Below are 13,200 nucleotides of genomic sequence, written 5' to 3' on the forward strand. Positions count from 1 at the left end.
TGGCAAGGAGGTAGAGGAGGCAGTGGAGGCAGATGAGGCGGAGGAGAAGGAAGAATAGATGGTTGTAGGGGATGACGGTAAGGGGGATGACGTGAGGAAAAACAGAGTAAATTCGACATTTTGATGTTTGAATTGACTGATATAAAAAATTCCTTTTTGATAATCTGCAAAGACAATCAAGAGTCGAAGAGACATTTGAGAGGCATAAGGGGGAAGTGAAAGGAAAAATAGATGGAGTGATGAAAGAAATTGAGGTGTTGAGGGGTGAACTTAAGATGGTGACGGATGGAAAATTTGATGGAGTGGTCAAGGAGGTTGTATAATTGAGAAGTGAACTTACGGGGGTGAAGGGGGTGGTTGAGAAAAACTTGGATGAAGGGGAAAAATAAAGGGTGAAATAAAAGAGATGAAGAGCTATGTAGAGTAAAAATACGATGAACTGAAAAAATATGAAGAAGAAAAGATGGAGGAAGAATAAAAGATGGAGGAAATGAGGAGGAAGGATGTCGATGTGATCTATACATCGAAGAGTGTTATAGATACAAATTTGGATTCGAAAATGTCCTGCACCCCAGAAGAAGAAGCTGAAGGTAAGTTGAATAAAAGAAAACTTAATTTGATTTTTATCATGTTGTTGTGACAAAAAATTGTATGCAAAAGTGTAGGTTGAAAAAGCGGATATTCCAAGTGGAATTGATGAGCTCGAAGCTGCAATGTGTGATTATTTATGGAATAGTGGGTTAGAATCGTCGTAAGTGAAATATTGTTTTGTGAGTGATTTTTAAATATTTCATGACAATATATTAATCCTAATGATTCATACAGATATTCTGTAATCGCAATGGGAAATCAATACGCTAGTGTATCTGACATTGCAACGTTGAAGCCTTCGAAAATGGGTTGGTGGTGTGGTAAGTAGAAAGTACAAAATGTTAAAACCTATTAAATATGTTCTGATTGTGTAATTAATTTTGTTAGGTTATTGATTTGCTCGCCTGAACAGTATGCTACGATTCGAAAAAGTCACTATGGAGGATTGGATACCTTCCATACCACTTAGCAAAGTAGTGTTATAGACGGTAAATTAATAATAATTGTCGCGTAATTGCAGCAATAGGCATTAGAGGCCAACAACAAAGTAACTGTTGAGGGTATTACGAGCTTTTGGGGTCCTATATTGGATAACTATGTGAAATTCACCAACTGTGAGAAGGTAAGACACCATACGAATTGCAAATGATGTTTTTGGATATATAATGTTGAATTTTGTCAAGTTGTGTGTGAAATTTGTTGCAGATCATGATCACAATAAACTACCATAATTCACATTGATATTTGTTGGTGTTGGATATGGTAGAACGTATTGCAATGGTATATGATAGTCTGTTTACATCTGAAGCAACTAAATAGAGAGTGAATTATGCTAAGAGATTGGTATGTATAAAAGGAAATTATGTAAATTATAATGCATACTTTGTTTGGATCATAACTTGATATTTTTTAATGTTGATGAAAATATTAGATAGTTATAATAATAAACGCAATTGGGTAGAAGCATGTGGAGCATAAGATGAATGAGCAATTGAATGGGTATGAGATGTTATCATAAATAGAAAGCTTAACTTATACAGGTTTCATAATTGACATGTGTGGTATTCAAATTTTGTAACAGATATGATTGTGGCATTTATGTGATGATGCGGATGTAATCGATCGGTTCTAGAGGGGCAACTGGTGATTTTGTAAGTGGAATTAAAAATTAGTTTGTGGGTTAAATTGTTAAAAGTCATAGATTGAATGTTGTGTTTACAATACTTAACGTACTGACAATTTGAATATAGGTTGTTGGACATTGGGATCGTATGCGAATATTAAACGATCTCGTAAACCACAATCAAAATAAACTAAGAGAAGGGATGACAAAATGTGCCATGAGACACAAGAATAACAAAAGGAAGTGATGATGTAAATGTAGGGTTAATTTTGTATAAGGTTTATAATTTTGTATACGATTTAAATTTTGTATGTGAATATAATTATGTATGAGATGAGAAAAGTTAGCAATATGTTGTTGTACATGTTTCTTATACACAGTAGGAGTCATGTTGATACTTACGATATATGGAGATCGCTGTCTGCATTATTCCAAATGTCACTAACATAATTGTCATCATGTGCGGGACTGAATGGTCATTCCATATTTAGGTATGTACAATAACTACAAAATTCAATAACTTTAAAGTAATAGGTAAATTTACAATGTAGGTGGTAAAAATAGACTTTTTTAATGACAAAATTAATAAATGCAAAGATTTGTTTCCAATATTTTGTCCAGTATGGTTCCCAAACGTAAAGTTTCCAAAAAAGTTTGTCGATACATTTATTGTAAGTATCGATCCCAAAAACATAGAAGCCAATTATTATAAAGTAATAGATAAAATATACCAGTTTAATGAGAGAATAGGTAACAGATGTGTCGATACATTTATACAAAGCATCAATCCCAAAAACATCGAAACCCATAATTATAATGTAATAGGTAATTTTTTAATGTAACATGTATAAATATACTGGTTTTATGAGAGAATAGGTCTACATAATGTATCGACACTTGTGGAATTTGTGTCGATACTTTTTGTCCAGAATGAATGCTCAAAAGCGGTACACGCATAAAGTGTCGATACATTTATAAAAAGTCTCGATCCCAAAAACATCGAAACCCATAATTATAATGTAATAGGTAATTTTGTAATGTAACCGGTATAAATATACCGATTTTATGTGAGAATATGTCAATATAATGTATTGACACTTTTGAAATTTGTGTTGATACGTTTTGTCCAGAATGAATGTCCAAACTAGCTGCACGCATAAAGTTTCGATACATTTATACAAAGTATCGATCCCAAAAACATCGAAACCTATAATTATAATGTAATAGGTAATTTTTTAATGTAATCAGTATAAATATACTGGTTTTATGAGAGAATATATCTACATAATGTATCGACACTTGTGGAATTTGTGTCGATACTTTTTGTCCAGAATGAATGCCCAAACTAGGTGCACGAATAAAGTGTCGATACATTTATAAAAAGTATCGATCTCAAAAACATCAAAACCTATAATTATAATGTATTAGGTAACTTTTCAATGTAACCTGTATAAATATACCGGTTTAATTAGAAAAGCGGTCAACATAATGTATCGACACTTTTTAAATTTGTGTCGATACTTTTTGTCCAGAATGAATGCCCAACGAGGTGCATGCATAAAGTGTCGATACATTTATAAAAAGTATCGATCCCAAAAACATTGAAACCGATAATTATAATGTAATAGGTAAATTTACAATATAACCGGTATAAATACATTGGTTTAACTAGAAAAGCGTTCAACATAATGTATCGACACTTTTTAAATTTGTGTCGATACCTTTTTAAATTTCGCATGTTTTTCCCCCTTCATTTTTTATAGATTATAATCGATACAAACTTCAAATCGAAAAACCCTAAACCTAAAGACAGAATAGAACTCTTCCACTCCGACGAATATCAGTGTTCTCATAACAGTTAGGATCAGATATTCAAGTAAATTTATCAATATTTTATGGGTTTGATTGATTTCCAGATTGGACTATTTTTTTCCTTAATGTGTTTGTGTTCCAACGTAACAGCATCCACACCCAAAATGGCTCCAAAACGTCAGCGTCAGAGGCGCAATCTTTCTCAAAGCTCTTCTCAACCAAGCTCTTCTCAACGACAATGATATGATCGCCAATAACAAAGACCCGGAGAAGTACCCAAGTGGCCCCATCACACGGGCAAGGGCTAAGGAGTTTCAAGCAGCCATGGAGAGTATGTTCACATCATGTTTAGAACGTGATGAAGAAGGAATAATAAGGGAGGAACACTTTACTTTGCTTATGCATGAATTTGCATGAGAATTTAAAGTTTGCATAACATTCATTGCATTTAATAAGTGTGTTGTTCATTCAAGCATGCATTGCATTTAAATCATCTAGTTCATTCATCAAATTAGTTCATTTATTAGATTAACTCTTAATTGTTTCATGCATGCTTTCAATTAAATATTGAATAAAGTTCACCTTTGCGTCTAGGTGCATGAGAGAAGTTGAATGGTTTCATCATATGCAAGAATGTTAGTCAGAATGTCTTCCAATTCTGGATGTGATACATATGTGTTTTGTTCTAGAAATCAATTTGAGATTATTCCTCTATCTCGTAGCTTTCCAACGCCTTTTGAATCACCTTAATCCGATATCGGGAGCTTGAGATATGATTGATTTATTGAAAACAATGCAGGCTGGAATTGTTACGGGAATTTTATGCATGGATGATTTGGATGAGTTTGAGCCAAGGGAGAGTCTTTTCAACTTCAGCCAAGTGACAAGCCATTGAAGGACTCTTAATTCACCTATTAAAGGCATTCAAAGCTGATTGTTATCATCTAAGTTCAAGGACTGTTCATATTCTTCAAGGGAGCATGCAATGAAGGGTGATTTAATTCACTTATCAAGACAATTTTCAGCATGGAATAGCAAGAGTCTTCCTTCCCTTGGACGAAATTAAGGCCAAATTCAGCTTCAAATTGTCTAGATTCATCCCAAAATGATCTAGAATATTCATCCAACTTTGAAGATAAGAAGATAAAGCACTCAAGTGCATTTTATTGCTAAATTGATGAGAATGTTTTCATCTTTTGAGTCTTTTCATATGCTTCTTAGAAATACTATAAATAGGCACCTTTGGGATCATTTGTAGACACACATTTTGAATATATAAAACATATTTGAGAGGTTGCTTTCATTCTTGTTCTCTTGTAGAACTTTATCGGCTTCAAGATAGTCTTGTAGTCTTCATCCATTTCCTTTTGTTATAGCGTTGGTTCCTAGCTCATATATAGCTAGTGGGTCGCGTTCCATACCCTACCATTTCGATTCCATTTTTTTTATATTGTTGGTTCTTAGCTCCAAATAGCTAACGGGTCACAATACGCTTTAACCTTACAACACTTACCACGACAACACCATTTGCCACGACAACACCATTTGCCACGACAACGCCATTCATACTTCACCATCTATTTTCATTATCATTAAACCACAACAACCATCACTCTTCCATCACCTTCAAACAACTTCCTCATTCTTTTCATTCCATCATTTCAATTATTATTTTATATCATTTCCTTCTTATGTTATATTTATGCAATTTTCAGAGTTCAAGCTATCATTACGGGGTTTCTTACTAGAATCACGATCGGGTATTCACATAAATGACTCAAAACATATAATCGAGATCATATCAGACAACCTCCTTCTCAACCAATTGCTTCTTCTGAGCAAATCAGGTCGTTCAAAACTCTAAACTTTAGATCCGATGAGGAGAAAGAAAGATGGCAGAGGAGTTTCAAAGTAAGGAAGATTCGTCCCGAACGTGTCATTGACTTGAGTTTCTTGTTCGATGATAAATATGGTTTTAGTTTTAAATCCACATTTACATCTTGGGGTTGACTTGAATTCCTTGGTGTAGAACCAAAATATTACCCCAACCTAGTTAGAGTATTCTGCAACAATGCTTCCTTCCATCGTGAGCCTAATAAGAGTAATATAATAGAAATTAATACCCATGTCATGGGGAAGGATATATATATATCTCTGGATACTATTGTGGAGGGTATAGGTGTACAGAATAAAGGGGATTCAGATGAAAATGATTTATATACTACAATACAACGAGTTGCTAGAAATAGCCCAATTCACCTAGATGTAGAGGCGAGAGTGTTTCACAAAATGCTCACTTGGTTTATTCGGTCTATTGGGGGAAAATATTCAATGATTCGAGACATCGATTATTGGTGGATAGCAAAGTATAGATCCAAAACAACTCCAAACATTGCTAAACTGATATTTAATTCAATTGTATATATGGTCACAAAGGGAACATCAATTTCAACTTCACTACCATATGGATGTGTCATCACCCATCTGTTGAATAAGAGAGAAGTTGATTTTTCGCATGACGCCCCTGTTTAATTAACCTGTAAGATTGACATGTTATTTATTACCAGAGCGGGATATGATTTTGTTGAAAATATCGGTTGGAAGCGTGTCAGTAATGTCGGATTAGATCAAGAGAGAGGGAGGAAATGAACCCCATTGGCCATGAAGACGACCAACCAATGGGAGATGCAATGATGGATAAGCTCTAGAAGCTCCAAAAGCTCCAGGTGGAGATGATGTCACAATTAAGACAATGATGGAATACATGGTCAATTTTCGGGAGCATATTAATTCCCTTGTGAGCGGAATGCGAGCCGATATTTCATCATTGCGCGATGAATTCTCCATCTTGCATGACGAATTACGTCAACGACATCAAACGAGTTAGGTAATTAATTATTTATATTTCTAAACATTTACACATTGTGAAATAGGTGATTTATTCATCATGGCTTCTAAAACATTCTGTAGTACCCACTCGAAGATTGGGACGTCTCGTCAGCGATTATGGCAGTGGCAAACACATTTGTGTTATGGTAATGATTGACACCGACAATATGCATAATTGGTCGACCATACAAATTATCTTTGTACGTTATGTCGAACGCAATTACATCACCGAAGCATGTGTAATTTGATCTCGATGTAGAATCCGACCAAATAAGATTATACAATTCCCCTGATTCGTCTACCGAGTATGCCATAAAAAACTCGGGATCATCATGTTTCTTATAATCAAAGTAAGCAACAAGCGTATTCACATCCCCATCGTCGATTTCCTTTTCTTTACCTCTTTGAAGTGCATTGTAGAGGTCTTTATGTGTAAATCCAACATTATGATATCTCCTTGCCTGCTGCGTTAAATAGTTCATTACTTATGACGTGCCAACACCGACCTCTTTCAATGTTGTTGCTTCATCGATATCAGCCTTACTTATAGCTCTATTAGAACACATAAATGGTGTCATAGTAGGTGTGCACAATGCATGATTATGTTTCTGATAAGACTTACTTATAACCCAGTGATCGTTTGTATTTGTTGCTGTAAGTACAACTCTAGCCTTGCATCCTATTCTTGTGACTGGCGTATGAGCACGTTGACGATCAACAGTATTGACTTTTGATACTCGAAACCCTTCTTTGGAACAACAAAATTCTTGTGTATTCACATTCCCTTTCATGTCAAGCCGTGTTCTTCCCCGACGTGCACTAAACTCGTGTTCCCGTGTGAATCCCTTGTAAAAGTACCAAGCTTGATCACGTGAAGAGAAGAACTGACCAACCAATCTATCAGATTCATCAACATTATGTACTTAATGACATTCCTCTGTTGGCTTAACATTGTCTGCATCAGTATGATCCATGGCAAAAATTTTGTTGTGCAAGTTCAGTGGTCCCAACAGGAGTTGATGGAGATGTAAGTAAGGTTCATTGAACAACATGTTTCAGTCGTGCTTTCAATAGAATGAGGTATTGGTAGTGAATAGTTGAAGCGTGAGTACAACATTAAATTCGCAGGACATATTTAGGTATGTATAATAACTACAAATTTAATAACTTTAAAGTAATAGGTAAATTTACAATGGTGGTAAAAATAGATTTTTTTATTGACAAAATTCATAAACTCAAAGATTTGTTTCCAACATTTGATCCAATATGGTTCTCAAGTTTAAAGTTTCTAAAACAGTGTCGATACATTTATTGTAAGTCTCGATCCTCAAAACATAGAAGCCAATTATTATAAACTAATAGGTAAAATATATCGGTTTAATGAGAGAATATGTAAATAGATGTGTCGATACATTTTATAAAAGTATCGACCCCAAAAACATCGAAACTAATGATTATAATGTAATAGGTAAATTAACAATATAACCGGTATAAAAATACCGGTTAATTACAAAACATGTCAACATAATGTATCGACACTTGTGGAATTTGTGTCGATACTTTTTGTCCAGAATGAATACCCAACCGAGGTGCACGCATAAAGTGTCGATATATTTATAAAAAGTATCCATCCCAAAAACATCGAAACCGATAATTATAATGTAATAGGTAAATTTACAATGTAACCGGTATAAATATACCGGTTTAATTAGAAAAGCGATCAACATAATGTATCGATACTTTTTAAATTTGTGTTAATACTTGTTGTCCAGAATCAATGCCCAAACGAGGTGTATGCATAAAGTGTCGATACATTTAAAATTGTATCGATCCTAAAAACATCAAAACCGATAATTATAATGTAGTAGGTAAATTTGCAATGTAACCGGTATAAATATACTGGTTTTATGAGAGAATAGGTCAACATAATGTATCGACACTTTTTAAATTTGTGTCGATACTTTTTTCAGAATGAATGCCCAACGAGGTGCACACATAAAGTGTCGATATATTTAAAATTGTATCGATCCCAAAAACATCGAAACCGATAATTATAATGTAATATGTAAATTTGCATTATTACCGGTATAAATAAATCGGTTTAGTTAGAAAATAGGTCAATATAAACGTTATCTATTACATTATATAAGCGCCACCTAATATGTTATTGTACTTGATAATATTTCTGGTTAAATGCCTATTTTATTATATAAACGCTACCTATTACATTATATAAGCACTACCTAATATGTTATTGTACTTGATAATATTTCCGTGTTAAATGATATAACATAACCGGTCTAAATTTTAATCGGTCACTTATTTAACCAAACACACCATTTTTTAGCCCTTTTTTAACCACCACACAACAGAACTTCTCATTTATCATTACCTTATTCGTCCAAATAAAATTATTAAAAAATAATGTGCACATCGATAAGGAGAGACAAAATAACGTGGAAAATGAAAGAAAATGTTTTTTTTAAATAATTCACATCAACATCGCACCATAGGCATGTAAACGAATAGAAAATTCATTGAACCATTTGTGAATCGTTCGGTGGAAAGTTTATTTATATTCGTTAATTTATTAAATGAATAAATATGAATAAGATTTTATTTTGTTTAATTAAATAAACAAATATGAACAAAAGGCTCATCGTTCATTTGCGATTGTGAACGTTTGATAATATGTCCGTTTATGTTCTTCCATTTATGTTTGTTTATATTCTCCAAACACGTTTGAAATATTAAGACTTAATAAATTTTAACCTTAAATATTTTTAAACTCAATTAATTTTAAACTCAAATAAAAATAATCAAATCAATTAAAGAAAATATAAATCTTAAAATTATTTGAAAAGAAAAAAAAACTCTTCTCAAGTATAAACCCAAATAATTTTATGTTCGTTTACATTCGTTCATCTGTGTTTGTTTATCATTTAAATGAATGAACATGAACAAACTAAATTTCTTAATGAACGAACATGAACAAGAAATTTCGTTCGTGTAGTTGTTTGTGTTTGTTTGTTTGTTTAATTAAAGTTAAATGAACGAACATAAATATATACTCATTCTTTTTCGTTCATTCGTGTTCATTCAGTTCGTTTACAGGCCTACGCCTTAATGATCAAAATAGTAAAAATATAGAATTAGTGAAAACTTTGTTAAAAATAACAATTCGGTCAACAAAGTACAAAGGAAATAATAGTTTGGTGATTAACTACGTAATTTATCCAAATTTTATTGGAGAATTTCAACTTTTTCTTTTACTCAATGCTGACCGTTTGGGCTGAAACAATGTGAATCGGTTAGGTAAAAAAAAGTTAAAATGATTTTTTTATTATTTAAACTTTATTTAATTGTTTGGTGATTAATCATGCAATTTATCTAAATTTTAATTCGAACAAAAGATACATACTAATAAATTTAACTACATCAATAAAAGAATTATAAAAGGGGTCAAGTTATCAAAAAACCACTTTCAAATTATAAATCAGAATCAAGTGAAACGAGAAAAATATTCACGAACACAAATAATGTATCCAAATAGAATTCGAGAGTCTAAAGTAGGAAAGATCTACATAATAATAAATAAACAACATTTTTATCAATCATGTTGATGTGAAATCCAACCTAAAAAAAGATAACAAAAATGTAACCAAAAATAGAAAAAAAATGTATAAAAACGGAGAAAATCGTATTATAAATATAGAATTATTAAAAGTTAAAAAATTAAGTTATAATACAAAAGAAAAATGAAAAATACTAGCTAAAGATAAAGAAAAAATGTTAAGACATATTTAAAATTTATTAATTATATTCTTTTAGTACAAATTTATTTATTTATTTATATTTGTAAATATTTTTCTTTCTATATATTCAATATATGTTTTTAAAAGATATTAACAAATTTGAATACGTATAATCTGAATAAATTATAGTATTTATTTATACCGGTGCCATAAATGCCTTGGATTTTTCCCTTACGAAAGGTAAAATTACATAAAAGAGAGGAAAAAGGAGGGAGAAAGCAACGCCTTTTCTTTCTCTTCTTCCACAGTATTTATATGTGAATGCTCTTCATCAACTTTAATTCTTTTCTTCTTCTTCAATATGAATTTTATCACTTTCTTAAAGATCCAATTACCGGGAACCAAATTGACTTTAAAATAAAAGGCTTCAAAATTCATATATATATATATATATACAAACTCGAAATCAGCCATGAAAATCCCATCTGCGTTACAATGTTTTAACCTCTGAAAAACCATTTGCAGCATTGCAAATCAAAGCAATTCCGTCGTTTTCATTGACCCTTTTTGTTGTAGAGCAAGAAAAAGATGAAATCAAATCGTCACATGATCAGTTTCTCCTTGTTGTTATGGGCAACTTTGTTGGTGAGTGTGGTGGACTCAGATCTCGCTTCCGCCAGGGCAGCGATGGTGGCTCTTCGAGCAAATGTTCGCGGGCGCTTACTTTACTGGAATATTTCGAGCAATCCATGTAATTGGACTGGTGTCAATTGCTCTTCAAACCGAGTTGTTGAGTTAAGACTCCCTGGAATGGGACTTTTAGGTCAGTTTCCAGTTGATGTGGGCAATTAAACTCAGCTTCAAACTCTTTCTCTTCGGTTCAACGCCATTTCTGGATCAATCCCTCCCTATTTTTTCCAAGCTTACAGCCCTTCGAAACCTTTACTTACAAGGGAGTCGATTCTCTGGTGAGATTCCCGCTGTTTTGTTTACTTTGAAGAACCTGATAAGGCATAATCTTGCCAACAATAATTTCAGTGGTCCGATTCCCGACAGTGTTAGAAATTTGACTAGATTGGGTACTTTGTATTTGGAGAACAATAACTTATCTGGGTCAATTCCGGATATTAATTTGCCTTCACTTGTGAAATTCAATGTTTCTTTTAATCAGTTGAATGGTTCCATTCCAAGAGGCTTATCAAGTAATCCTCAAAGTGCTTTTCTGGGGAATTCTTTATGTGGGAGTCCTTTGGTCTCTTGTAATGGTACTGAAAGTAGTGGCGATAATTTGTCTGGTGGAGCAATTGCTGGTATTGTGATTGGTTGTTTGCTTGGTCTTTTATTGATTTTGATTCTATTGTTATGTTTATGTAGAAGAAAGAGTGGTGAAAAAATTGATGAAACTCGCGGAAGAGATGTTGCCCCTGCACAGCAGCCTGTGGTTGAAATTCCTGGAGATAATGCAGCAGGGGAGAGTGATAGTAGAAGTAGTGGGTTATCTGGGATAGCAAAGGAGGAGGCTAAGAGTAGTGGGGTTAAGAATCTGGTGTTTTTTGGGAAGCCGTTGAGGGTGTTCGATCTTGAGGATTTGTTGAGGGCATCTGCCGAGGTATTGGGGAAGGGAACATTCGGGACGAAGAACAAGGCCACCTTGGATATGGGGATGGTTGTTGCAGTGAAGAGGTTAAAGGATGTGACAGTATCGGAGAAGGAATTCAAGGAGAAGATGGATGTAGTTGGCGCCATGGAACACCAGAATTTGGTCCGGTTAAGGGATACTACTTTAGTGAAGATGAGAAACTTCTAGTTTATGATTACATGCCTATGGGAAGCTTGTCTTCACTTTTACACGGTGAGTATTTCTTTTGCATTGTGTTTCTTGCTTCTTTGATAGTGTTATCATTGCTGTTCTTCGTTGTGCTTGCCGGAAATTGAATCTTAGCATGAATGTATTTAGCAATCCTGCTCATTTGTAAGTATCAATTCGTGTCGGGTCCAACATTCCCTTTTGGAATTTCCATTACCTACATCTTATAGACGAATTTTCACTGTCATTAGCATTGATCATAACATAAGTGGTACAATATACTTCTATGGGATTCATTGATTTCCTTTATGTCTCGCTGCGTTTTCTGAATTAGGCATTGAGTTCTTTAGGATTGGATAGTCATAAGTTTGGCATATTATTATTCAGGTAACAGAGAAGCCGGTAGGACTCCGTTGAATTGGGATACAAGGTCCGGCATTGCCCTCGAGCTGCCAGAGGCATTGCATACCTCCATTCCAAGGGCCCCGAAATCTCCCATGGAAACGTCAAATCGTCAAATATCCTACTTACGACATCGTACGAAGCTCGAGTATCTGATTTTGGTCTTGCTCAACTTGCTGGCCCTATATCGACTCCCATACGTGTTGACGGCTATCGTGCTCCGGAAGAGACGGATGCTTGTAAAGTCTCCTAAAAGGCTGATGTCTAAAGCTTCGGTATATTGCTTTTGGAATTGCTTACCGGAAAGGCACCAACAGATGCTTTATTGAATGAGGAAGGCATAGACCTTCCAAGATGGGTCCAGTCAATAGTCGAGAGGACTGGACTGCCGAGGTGTTCTATCTCGAACTTCTGAGATAACAGACTGTTGAGGAGGATATGATCCAGCTCCTACAGCTTGCCATTAATTGCACTGTCCAATACCCTGCCAATCGTCCTTCAATGGCCGAGGTGACAAACCAAATCGATGAGCTTTGTCGGTCTAACCCGAAGAAAGAGACTCATTAAACCCGCGATGCGTATGATTGATCTTCCCAGCAGGCTTCCTCATCTCAGACATGTGCTCCGCCATATTTCAGTAAAGGACTGAAAACAACAACAGCAATCTTTTATTTATTTGGCCCGTTTTCATTACGCATAGAAACAGTTGTTATATTTTGTGTGTTCTTGGGTTCATTGTCTTTAAGAACAGTTGCATTTTTAATTCAATATGCATGGTTTGAATATCCGAAGAAGGATTCGGTTTAGGTATAACTAGAGAA

At 34.2% G+C, this 13,200-nt stretch overlaps 2 pseudogenes; both read left to right on the forward strand.

Moving 5' to 3' along the window:
• The first annotated feature begins 10,628 nt into the window (after positions 1 to 10,628).
• On the forward strand, positions 10,629 to 12,430 carry LOC120139202 (annotated as a pseudogene).
• On the forward strand, positions 12,118 to 13,012 carry LOC120139208 (annotated as a pseudogene).
• The last annotated feature ends 188 nt before the right edge of the window (positions 13,013 to 13,200 follow it).

The sequence above is a fragment of the Hibiscus syriacus genome, unplaced genomic scaffold (assembly GCF_006381635.1).
Source record: "Hibiscus syriacus cultivar Baekdansim isolate YM2019G1 unplaced genomic scaffold, ASM638163v2 tig00110730_pilon, whole genome shotgun sequence".
Taxonomy (NCBI): domain Eukaryota; kingdom Viridiplantae; phylum Streptophyta; class Magnoliopsida; order Malvales; family Malvaceae; genus Hibiscus; species Hibiscus syriacus.